The sequence below is a fragment of the Terrapene carolina genome, unplaced genomic scaffold (assembly GCF_002925995.2).
Source record: "Terrapene carolina triunguis isolate 2854851 unplaced genomic scaffold, T_m_triunguis-2.0 Scaffold95, whole genome shotgun sequence".
Lineage (NCBI taxonomy): Eukaryota > Metazoa > Chordata > Testudines > Emydidae > Terrapene > Terrapene triunguis.
The window spans coordinates 23,030,334-23,043,537 of record NW_020664446.1 but is presented as its reverse complement, the minus strand read 5'-3'; positions in this window follow the sequence as shown (position 1 = coordinate 23,043,537).

Here is a 13,204-nt window from a genome sequence, read left to right as displayed (position 1 = left end):
CCCGATCAAAGAAGTGGCAGGGAGTGTAAGGTGCACCTATTAGAATCAGGCTCTTAGTCCAGATAAGTTGTAATTTCATTTTGCATAGCTGTGGTTAAGTTAGGTTGAAAGAATTGTTTGTATTGTGCTCTGTAAGTTAGGTTTAAAAAATTGTTGCATTGTGTTCTGTTACTTGCTAATTTGTGTAGTCTTGGTTAAGTTAGATCATAGATAAGATTTTGCTGTGTTCTGTATAATTGTGGTTAAGTCTGTCTTCCCGCTACCCCGCCCCGAGCTTGCCTGTGTCTCCCCCCAGAGCTCCCCAGTCACTCGTTGCAGTCTCTCTGCTGTTTAAACTTGCAGCCTGTCTGCTCTCTGTGTCTCCCTGAGTTTAAATCTCCCTCCGCAGCGCCTCTGCCTTTGGTCTCCGCTCCACCACGTGCTCCTCTTCCCCGATCCCCCAACCTCATTCCTCTACCACTGCCTTTCTCTCTCTCTCTCTTTTTTAATCCCTTCCCCCACGTGCTCACCCCGCTCCTACTGCTGCCAAACCTCAATTGTATTACTAAAGTCTAGCATAAACCCCCATTGGTTACCCTTTTCCTTTCTAACACCCCTCACATTTTACATTGACGCCACTGACACATATTTTTACCTAGAGTTGTTGGTTACTTAACACATTTTACCCATAACTGTTAGTTGGTTATATGCTGCTGTGACACACCCTTTACATAGAAACTGTTAGCTACCTGTTACATTTATACTTCAGTGTTAATTGGTTACCAACTGTATTGTACCCAACTGTATTGTACCCCACTATTGAAACCCCCATCCTATTTACTAAAAGAAACCCCTCCCCAATTGTCTACCTTAACAAACCCCATACCCCTCACTATTGAATTTTCCCTGTTTTTACATTTTCTTAATAAAGTTTATTTTGCACCCCACCAGTGCAGTCGTTGTCCCCCAAGATCCCCTACCTGCTGGCAGGGTCAACCCCCAGATCCCTTTCCGCAGTACTCCTTCCTAGGCAGTCATTTCGCATTTTGTAAATGTGCAACTGATTGTTCTTTCCTAAGTGGAGTACTTTGCATTTGTCCTTATTGAATTTCATCCTATTTACTTCAGACCATTTCTCCAGTTTGTCCAGATCATTTTGAATTATAACCCTATCCTCCAAAACTCTTGCATCCTCTCCCAGCTTAGTATTGTCCGCAAACTTTATACGTGTACTCTCCAGGCCATTATCTAAATCAACGATAATGACAATGAAGAGCTGAAGGGTCAATGATGGAAGACTTGCTACACTGCTTACATGGTGGCCTGGCCTATCATAGGAACCATCATTAATATTCATTCAGATGCCCAGCCTCCCATTTCCATAGCTAACTTCCTCACTCTCATAACATTGGGGTGCTTTTAGCTCATTACCATATATATATCCACTATTGCAAAAGCAAGTTTGTGGTTAAACATCTGCCAATGATTTTATCCTAGAATATCCAAGCCTAGTATCAGTTCTATATTCCTGAGGTTTCCTAGTCTCATTATATATCAACTCTCCTCTTAAGAAGCTATTTTGAGTTCCCCAAACTCTAGGATAACTGTTAGGCCATTTTATCTAGGCTAAGGGTCATAGGCCTATGAGCCATGTATGCTAACCTGCTTAAGCCAATGTCTTACAGAATACAGGCCTGTAGGTTCCTTGCGTTAGTGCTAATTAAAATAAAAGCCTAAGCTAGCTCTATGGGCTACAGGTTGCTTCACCCATCCCCACTTGTCCTGGCTTCTGCAGAGTGGCTCAGTGCAGGGAGAGGATAGACACCAGAAACTGGGAATGGTACAAAACATTTGAAATGATCACAGGGAGAATGAAATGCTCTGACTTTTCTCAGACAACCAAACAGTTCCCTTCTTATTCCCATGCCTAGGCAGGCTTGCACACAAGCCACCAAACATCCCACCTGCCTTCCGCACAACTCCCATTCAGAAGGGGCAGAAAAGATGGGAGAGGGCTGGAGGGGAAAAGAGTGGTGTTGGGTCTTTACCCAAAGTGTCATGAAATTGTTCTTGCTCAGCCCAGGCCTTTTAAAAACTGCTCCTTCCCTCCTTCCATTTTTCCCCTCTTTCATGCAGCCCAGGGACTAGCACTGTCAGTGCTGGCCAAGAAACCCACAGCCACAAAGGCACAGTGACTGCTCGTTAATAACCTGTTATAGCTTCTGCTAAATGCTTTATAGCATCTCAGGGGATTTCAATAAAATCATCAATTTACAACTGTGTGTTCCTCTGGGACCATGTCGGGATGGAGTGGAGTTGTGGGGTAAAGGCAGACAGCAGGCTGAGGCATGTAGCACTGGGGCTAGAGGGGATATTGTAAGGGACAGTGGTGGTCCATTGTAAAACTTACCAGTGTCAGATTCTGGTTCCTGCCATGGCTCTGGGTCCTTGGGGTCTTCCTCTAACAGACTGGCAGGGTAGAGGTGCAGAATCACATGTTTTTCCTCCTAGGTGTCTCCCAGAGCTTCCTCCAGGATTTCCTCCAAGGTCCCTGCTGCCTCCTTGCCTTGCCCCTCATTGGCATCCCTTCATATGATGAGGCCAGAGGGGCTTGGGAGGGGGGTCACAAGTCACTTCAGGCTCCGTACAGAAGTGCTTGGAGCAGGTTGCTATAATTTCTGGAAAGAGGATGGTGGTGGTCAGGGATCTTTATACCTTTGGGTAAGGATCAAGCAGCAAAGGGATCAGTGCACTGTGGGAATGGCCTTGGAGGACGATTGATACCCATGACCTGGTACATGCCCCTTGCCCAGGTCCACACTTCACTGTAGAATGGGTATGGACCATGCCACAGCAGAGCCATGCACATACTCACATCTCTCATGCATGCTAGCTTTCACGCACAAGACTATCCTTCAGGATCATTCTTCAGTGCTTCAGGTATGGCCACTAGGAGGGGTATGGCACAACAATGTACATATAACTGTGTACAGTCACAAGTGTAGACACACCCTCGCACTAAAAGACAGGCCCTATTCTGAATAGCCTACAACTAAATAAGCAAGCAAAGGATAAGCTCTATTTTACAAATGAGAAACTGGGGCACAGAGCTATTAAGTGATTTGCCTAAGGCCACACAGGAAGCTTGTGATAGTATTAGGAATTGGACATCCTGAGTCCCAGTGCAGTGTCCTAACCACAAGAACATACTTCCTTAATGAATGTTGACTGTTTTAGGAGCGGTATCTCACTTAGTCAAGAGACACTTAAATCTCACTGTCAGGTGTCACTCTGTCCTGTAATTTGTATGACTATCAATGTCATTTTAATAGAAAGGAAGTAAGCCAAATTAATTGGAGTCCATAGAGGTGAAGCTCTTTATACCTGTGCTGCATTTGGCTCAGTATTTATTCAGAACATGCCCTAAGAACTGCAACTTTTCGTCTTTATTTCAGAGATACAGTGCCTTTGAGTCTCTGCTGTTACATCTATCATGCAGGAAAAGTGACCCAATTTCTTTTTTTACATTATTCTATTTGCATAGAATAGATTTGGAGCTCAATTCTATAGCTCTGTAGCACTAGTTTTATGCCAATGCAATGCCATGGCATAAAACTGCTGTCACAGAAGACAGAATCAGACCCTCTGTCTCCAGCATATGACTTGATTTGTTGTACATGTTGGGTGAGAGTCAGTTTTTATTTGTTATATTCTACTAGATTGTTTTTGGAAGATCTGAGATTTTAAATGCAGCCCATAGAAAACAGCTTTCTAAACATTCTAACATAGGGGTACTCCCCAAACAACAATTGATTCTATTTACCTTTAGTAGTTTTGCTTACCTAGTCACTCCCAAAAGCATTTATCTGTAGGAACCATTGCAACTGTCTACTTTTGTCTTTAACGAGGCATAAAGTAAAATATAAAATTACCCCTGGGTCACCATTAAAAAGTCAGCATATACCAAGTTTCTGAAATGCTATTGTTGTAAATGTTGGTAAATGCTGACTTTTTAATGGTAACCAATATATGAGTCTTGTATAGTCCTAACGAGACTGCATTTTTTCCCTTCATGCTTTGTATAATGTGTAATTCTTGTGTGAGTCAGAAGGAAATAGACTATTGGAATGGAACTTCTAAAGTACAGTAAAGATGTGCTGTTGAAGGGGCAGATTCTGATATCCTTACTCACACAGAGTAGCAGTTTACTCCTGGAATGGTTCCATTGACTTCATTGTGACTGTTCAAGGAGCAAGATACAACTCAACATGAGTAAGGGTGTCACAGGCCCAAGAAATTAAACAATTAAAACGTCAATTGGCCGTGCGTTCGGTCCAGGTGGCAAGCCTCACGGGGGATGAATCGGGTAACCCTTGTGAGGGCTGACTTTAATCTCTCCCTTTGTAAAAATCCTCAGTTTTGGGCAAAACTTTGTTGCACCCCTATAGCAGCTCTCACTAAAACCAAAAAAAGGTCCAGCAAATAAAAAAAGAAAAGGTCATATGTACGGCACCCCCAACTACAAAAAAAGCACCCCGTGGGGTAATTACAAAAAGGAAAGGGACCAGAAGAGGTGGGGGCTAGTTAAAAAGCCCACCCTCCTTGCTAAATTTATAATAAAACAAAGCCTATGCCCATAAAAAAAAACAGTTCAACAAAAAAGCAAAATCAAGCCCAGCCAAACAAAAAACAAAAAAATTAAAAAACAAATTAAAAGCCCTAAAAACATAACAAAAATAAAAAATACAAACATAAAAAATTTAAATCCCCAAAACAATACTTAAAGTAATAAAATCTAAATTAATTAAAATATTATTTTAAAAATAAACAAATAATTAAAAAAATAAACAATTAACTCTGCAAAAACTAAAAAAATAAGCATTTAAACATTATAAAAATATATTTTTTAAAATTCTTAATTTCTTTGCAGCTATTCTAAAAAAAAAAGCCCTTCCCCCCTCCCCAAAATCTATAAATAATCCAAGCAAAAAAACTATCTAATAAAAATCATTAAACTATAAACAATTTAATAATCAAATTTACTAAAAAGACATAAAGGGGTTCTATTAAAACTTAACTGCCCCAAATACATAAAAAAATATAATCTATATACAGCCATATAAAAACAAAACAATATAAAAATATGCATTTCCTCAAAAACATATACAATATCTATTATAAATTTTTTTTAAAAAATGCAAACCTACCATGCTACTTAATTAAAATCCTATAATAGCTCCAAAAAAAGCCACAATAGGTTATGTTTTCCTTTTCAAATCACTATATATTTTAAACCCAGGTCTGAAGAGTATTAGCATATATAACATTCAAGATATAGACTGAAATTCTGATTTATTGAAGACAATGGCAAAACACCCACTGACTTCAGTGGGGCCAGGATTTCACCCATAACATAATGCCTATCATAAAATATCGAAAAAATTGTAATACAGTAGGACAAGTGGCATCCTTGTAATATATATAATCATACTGAGCAATACCTATTCACGCATAAAGTCTGCGTATCAATGAAGTAAATATTTTCCTAGTAGCATTTAATCATGTCAAGGGTAATAGCCCTCAATCATACAGCCCTACATGTACTACAGATTGCAGTAGCTAAAAATGCACTATGGGATTATTGCCAAGATATTCAAACCATGAAGAAAAGAGTCAAAATTAGGGTATATATTAGGGTAAAATATTCAGGTAGGTAAACACTGATTAAACCCCACCCCGTTTTTCCTTTTACTGGGTCTAATCCCATATGGCTGTTGTCCATTGATCTATAGTTACTGAGTGGAAAGAGATACAGTATTTGAAGAATGTACTGTGAGGAGACAGATAACTTGTACTGTGTTATACACTTGATTTAATTCTGACAACTTAGTGGAGATAAATGCAGGTCACTTCATAACTAAAGTATATAAACAACACCTTAATTACTGATCAGAGGGAGTGATTTGCAGGGTTTGAATACTGACATATACAAACCGACATAGCACACTGCAGATAAAAGAGCAAAATACAAGCGATTCCTAACTGTAGCTGAGAAATACTCATCCCGCAGTACTTCCACATGTTTCTTTTCTCAGATTTGAATAATGTACTGCGCAATGAGCTGACAATAGCACATCACACAGCATCCTGAGCTCAAAGCCACAGCTTTGCAGCAGAGGTTAGAGAGAGAGAGAGAGAGAGAGCGGTTGTTACAAAAATAGAGATCCTGGCTGGAATTTTTAAAAGTGCATAAGTGACTTGGGAATACAAACTCCATTGTCTTTCAATGGGAATTGTGCTGTGAAGTCACTTGCATCTACAGTGCAATAAAAGACCCGTGGTACTGCTGTGGCTGGCCCAAGTCATCTGACTTGGATTCAGGCTGTGGGGCTAAAAACTGCTGTGTAGATGTTTGGGCTCAGATGTGTGTTCTTATTCATCTTCCTGGTTGAGGGAAGGGCCCAAGCAGGAACATGTGTATCCTGTAGATGAATGCATGGCAGTGCAGATGATGTTGACAGGAGGGTTTCGGCTTTCTGCAGCATGGGCTGCTGCTCTGGGAAGGAAGTCTGATGAAAAGAGGTAGAGTCCATCTGATCAAGAAGGGGAAATGCACTGGCTCATCAACCAAGTGAGGAGGGCTTTAAACGATGTTCACAAGGGACAGGTGAAAAAAGCCCACAGGTAAGCATGAAAAAAGTGACTTTAACATTTTGGGGAGATCTTGGAATATTACAATAGGGCCATAGAAGCAACAAGAAGGAAAACAGTGGGGGAATCTGTTCAACTTCTTAGATGTCTATAGACAAATGCAAGGAGTAGGGGGAATAAACAGGAAAAAACAGAAGTATTAGTACATTAACTAAATTATGACTTAATTGGTATCTCTGCGACTTGGTGGGATCAATCTCATGACTGGAATATTGGCATAGAGAAATATAGCTTGTTCAGGAAAGACAGACAGGAACATAAGAACAGCCATACCGGGTCAGACCAAAGGTCCATCTAGCCCAGTATCCTGTCTTCTGACAGTGGCCAATGCCAGGTGCCCCAGAGGGAATGAACAGACAAGATAATCATTAAGTGATCCATTCCCTGTCGCCCATTCCCAGCTTCTCACAAACAGAGGCTCGGGACACCATACCTGCCCATCTTGGCTAATAGCCATTGATGGACCTATCCTCCATGAACTTATTTAGTTCTTTTTTGAACTAGAAAAAAAGGAAAAAAGGGAGGAGGTGTTGCATGACACATCAAGAACATATATATACTTGTTCTGAGGTCCAGAAGGAGGTGAGAAACAGTTAAAAGTTTCTAGGTAAAGACAAAAGAGGAAAAATAGGGGTGACATTACAATAGGGGGTCTACTATAGACCATCAAATCAGGAAAAGGAAGTGGATGAGGCATTGCTAGAACAAATAATGGAAATATCCAAAACACAAGATCTAGTAGTAATGGGGGACTTTAACTACCCAAACATCTGTTGGAAAAATAATATGCCAAAACATAGAATTTCCAGTTAGTTCTTTGAATATATTGGGAACTTATTTTTGTTTCAGAAAATGGAGAAAGTAACCATGGGGACAGCCATTTTAGACTTGATTCTGCCCAACAGGGAGGAATTGGTTGGAACTTGGGAATCTGAAGGTATAAGGCAATTTGTGTGAAAGTGATCATGAAATGATAGATTTAATTATTTTAAGGAAAGGAAAAAATGAGCACAGCAGAATAAAGACAAAGGACTTTGAAAAATCAGACTTGAACAAACTCAGAAAACTTGTAGGTAAGGTCCCATGAGAAAATATCTAAGGGATAAAAAAAGTTCAGGAGAGTTGTCTGTTTCTCACGGAGACAATACTAAAGGCATAACTGCAAACTATCCTGATGCAAAGGAAAGATAGGAAGAATAGTAGTAAGAGGCCAATATAGCTGCATTCGGAGTGCTTTAATTACCTTAAAATCAAAAAGGAACCTTACAAAATGTGGAAACATGGATAAATTGCTAAGGAGGAATACCAAAGAATAGCACCAAGCATGAAGGGACAAAAATCAGAAAGGCTAAGACATAAAATCAGTTACAACTAGCAAGGTACATAAAAGTAGGATTACCATATTTAAGGTTTTAAAAAAGAGGACACTCCACGGGGCCCTGGCCCCGCCCCAGCCCCGCACCCACCCCAACTCCGCCCCTTCCCCAAAGTCCCCGCCCCAACTCCACCCCCTCCTCTGAGCGCCCCCTCCTCCCTCCCAGCCACGCGAAACAACTGCCCGAGCGCTACTGCCGGGCACCCCCAGACCTCCAGACCCGCTGCGCCCCTGGCCGAGCACTTCCCCAGCACAGCCGGAGCCCGGGAGGGGAAGCGCCCGGCCGGGGGCGCAGGGTCTGGGGGTCTGGGGGTTGCCTGGCAAACCGTGAAGCTGGTAGCGCTCGGGCAACTCGGCTCTTCAGCTGCACAGAGATGAGGTGTCTGGGGGGAGCAGCAGCAGCTGCCGCCGCGGGGGAATCCGCCTGCAGCTTGCAGCCTGCCGTAGCCACTCAGGTAAGCAGGGGACTGGGGCAGGGATGCCGGCATTTTCCTGGACATGTTCTGCTTTTTGCCAATTCCCCCCGGACGGGGATTTGAGGACCAAAAAGCCGGACATGTCCGGGAAAATCCGGACGTATGGTAACCCTACATAAAAGGCAATAAGAAGAAGTTATCTAAATACAATAGGAGCAAGCAAAAAATGAAGGAAAGTGTAGGTCCTCTACTTAGTGGGGAAAGTAAGAATGTATAACATCAAGAAGGCTCCAATGTTTAATGCCTACTTTGCTTCAGCCTCCCCTAAAAAGGCTAATGATGACCAATTAATGCTACCAACACAATTAATGTTAACAGCAAGAGGGAAGGAATGCAAGCCAAAATAGGGAAAGAACAGGTTAAAGACTATTTCGATAAGTTAGACGTATTCAAGTTGTCAGGACATGATGAAATTCACCATAGGGTATTTGCAAAAAGAACAGGAGTACTTGTGGCACCTTAGAGACTATCTAGCTGCAGCAATATCAAAACTGTTAGCAATTATCTTTGAGGACTCATGGAGGACAGGTGAGGTTCCAGAGGACTGGAGAAGAGCTATAATAGTACCTATCTTCAAAAGGTGAACAAAGAGGAACCAGGAAATTATAGACCAGTAAGTCTAACTTCAATATTTGGAAAGATACTGGAACAAATTATTGAACAAACAATTTGTAAGCACCTAGAGGATAACAGGGTTATAAGGAATAGCCAGCATGACTTTGTCAAGAAAAAATCATGCCAAACCAACCTAATTTTCTTCTTTAATGGGATTGCTGGCCTAATGGATGTGATGAAGCAGTAGATGTGATATATCTTCATTTTACTAAGTTTTTTTGACACAGTCCCACATGACATTCTCATAAACAAACTATGGAAATGTGGTCTAGATGAAATTACTATAAGGTTAGTGCACAATTGGTTACACACAGAGTAGTTACCAATAGTTCACTGTCAGACTGGGAGGGCGCATCTAGTGGGGTCCCACAAGCTTCAGGCCCGGGTCTGGTACTATTCAATATTTTTAATTAATGACTTAGATAATGGAGAAGAGAGTATGCTTATAAAATCTGAAGATGACACCAAACTGGGTAGGGTTGCAAGCACTTTAGAGGACAGGATTAGAATTCAAAATTACCTTGCTAGGTTGACGAACTGGTCTGAAATCAATGAGATGAAATTTAATAAAGACAAGTGCAAAGTATTTCACTTAGGAAGGAAAAATCAATAGCACAAATGCAAAATGGAGAATAACTGGCTAGGTGATAGTACTGCTAAAAGGGATCTGGGGGTTATAGTGGATCATAACTGAATGAGAGTCAACAATGTCATGCAGTTATAAAAAAAGGCTACTATCTTTCTTGGGTATATTAACAGGAATGTCGTATATAAGACACAGGAAGTAATTGTCCCACTTTGCTCAACACTGATGAAGCCTCAGATGGAGTACTTTGTCCAGTTCTGAGTGTCACACTTTAGGATTGATGTGGACAAATTAGAGATAGTCCAGAGGAGAGCAACAAAAATGATAAACAGACCTATGAGGAAAGGTTAAAAAAACTGGACATATTTAGTCTTGAAAAAAAAAACTGAGGGGGACCTGATAGTCTTCAAATATGTTAAGGCCTCTTATAAAGAGGATGGTGATTTTCTGTTCTCCATGTTCACTGGAGGTAGGATAAGAGGCAATGGGCTTAATCTGCAGCAAGAGAGAGTTAGATGTTTTTTCCCTAATAACTAACCTAACTATAAAGGTAGCTAAGCTCTCAAACAAACTTCAAGGGAGGCTGGAATCCCCATTACTGGAAATTTTGAAGCACAAGTTAGACAACTATCTGGGATGGATGGTCTAGGTTTACTTGGTCCTGCCTCAGTGCAGGGGGATGGAGTAGATGACTTCTTGAGGTCCCTTTGAGCCCTACATTTCTGTGATTCTTTGATAAAACTAGAACACCTGTAATTCTGCTGTACATCTTAAGGGTGGCAGTCACAATCCAATATTGTTCTGCAGACATTGGCCATAACATATTGTGATAGCCAACAGTTGGCACCTCTTTTGATGCCAAGAGATGAAGTCCAGTCAATAATAAGCAATTGGATAGCTTGTCTCTTTGATTGACATGTTGGTTCTTTGTGTTGTACTGAATTCCAGCCAGTTCCAATTGCTGTCTAATTGTGTGAATGACTTAACACCCTAACTGACATGCCATGGTGTCTAGCACAACAATAATTTTACCACATTTTGAATGTGAAAATGAATTTAAAACTGTGAAACATGAAATGGAAGTGGCATTTCACAGGGTACACTTTGCTAGGCATCACTGAGCAATAAAAAATATGCTTGTGACTGCGCTGCTCCTATGATCCAGGAAGTTAACAAGCGTCACATTGCCAGCAGAAAGGAATAATTTGCAGACCTGGCTAAAATTAAAACATAAAAAAACCAGCATAATGAAATACATCACTTGTCATAACACTGGGGAGCTGGAAAGCAGGCTTAACCAGAGAGATCCTCACAGGGCAGCCAGTTCTAGTGGGGTGACTATTTCATCATGGCCTCTAGCCTACAGAAAAATTATTTCAGGCAGAGGACATTTATTTGTGTTCAGAAATGTAGGACACATCCCTACAAAGTTTCACATACCTTCAAACTGGGAATACTTGATGATTTGGGATTGGACCCAATTACACTGATGATGTGCCCATACATTTATCCACACTTGGCAAAGGTGCCATAATTGCTACTATTTTCCCCTTATTTTATATATACATTGACACATTTAAGAATTTCATAAACTGAAAGATGAGTGTACATTATTGGATCATATAAACCAACATAGAAATAAGCCACTCCAGGGTTTACATTATAGGCTATTGGTGCATTGAAAGTGAACCTTCAAGCAATCAAGTGCATCAACGGATTATGAAAACCCTGATTCAGAAAAGCATTTCTATTCAGGATTACACTTAAGCACATGCTTAGGGGCTACTGAAGTCAATCAGACTTAAGCATGCATGTAAGGGGATCCCTGTAAACCTTGTACACACCCTGAGCCCTCTGCCAGTTGGCACCAAGGGGTCCCTGGGTCACAGGCACCCCAGTGTTATAAGACAGCAAATACTAGATAGCAGAATTTTAAGTTGTTCAGTATATTATATTTTCTCTGTCAGCAAAATATATTCTCAGGTTATTCATCCTCATTTAAATACACCATTTTATAACAGGACAAAAACCTCTCCTGTATTAGAAAAAAAATGCAATGCCTAACCTGTAATGTATTAGACATAAACTCTAAATATAGTGAAGTATTTTGTCAGACCTATAAAAAGTGTACCTTTGAAACTTTTTTCTTTCCCAACACTAATTAAATGTGTAATTACACAAACTCATCAATGACGCATCACATAAACACTCTACTATTAGAAATGTTTTTCACAGTGAATCTTTTAAGTGCTAGAACCCACAGTAAGTTAAATTTAGATTTACTTTATAATTCAGACTCTTAATAGTTGTGTTGGCTTCTTTCTGCACTATGATTTTTATCTTTATTTTATTATGGTAGTGACAACAACTAATATACTCTCTCACATCTGTCTTGTTCTTTCCTGAGGTCAAAATGATATTTAGAGCTAAATGTGGCAAGATATTTTTCCTTATTATGCTTAGAGTATTTTATTGTACTAAATTAACCATCTATATGCATGTAACAGGGTAGCTGGTCCATTAAATGAAACTGGGCTCAGCTCTCCTGTTCCAGTCTAGGTGCTCCTAGTAGGTCGAATAAAGGGGGTGGGCAGCACCTGGGGGCTATAAAAGGTCTAGTGCCTGGGAAAGTCAGAGCAGACTGAGTCACTCAGGAGAAAGCAGGAAATGAGAACTGCTAGAGGCAGAAGGTGGCTCCTGGGAGAAGGTTGAAGGGAGGAGAGCAGCAAGAAGGGTTTGCTGGCTGGCATCCCCAAGCCAGAGAAACAGGGCTGTAGGACTGAAGGCAGGAAGAGCAGCCACAGAAAGAGATGGCTGCTGGCTGTAAGCTGGCGCACCAGCACTAAGTGCCAGAGATGGCTGAAGGAAGGAAGAGAAGCAGAGGAGCTTATGTACTCTTGCTAGAGAGTTATACCCTGAGGAACAGTGAGAGGACCATGGGGAGGGAGGGAAGCTCTCCTGGCAAGAATGCTCCCAGCAAAGAGGCTACAAGAGTTCCCACTTGAAAGAGTGGGGTTGCACCCCAGCCAGAAGGGCTGGGGTTGCTGTCCTGGCAGAGGTACAGAGGTGTGGCAGAAGACTCCAGATATGGTGAGAACGAAACTGGGTTTTAAGGACCACATGCACTAGGGGTGATTTGGACTTTTATTATTGACTGCACTATTTTTTGTTAATAAACTACACCTCTACCCCGATATAACGTGACCCGATATAACATGAATTCAGATATAATGCGGTCTCCCGGGGGGGGGCGGGGGCTGCGCGCTCCAGCGGATCATAGCAAGTTTGATATAACGCGGTTTCTCCTATAACGCCGTAAGATTTTTTGGCTCCCGAGGACAGCTTTATATCGGGGTAGAGGTGTATGTTAATAGACAAAAGGAAAAGATGGCCTAGAGTTAGTGGGGACCTAAGAGGGAAACTGAGGTAAGGGGCTACTTGTAGGGTTGCCCCGAGGCCCTG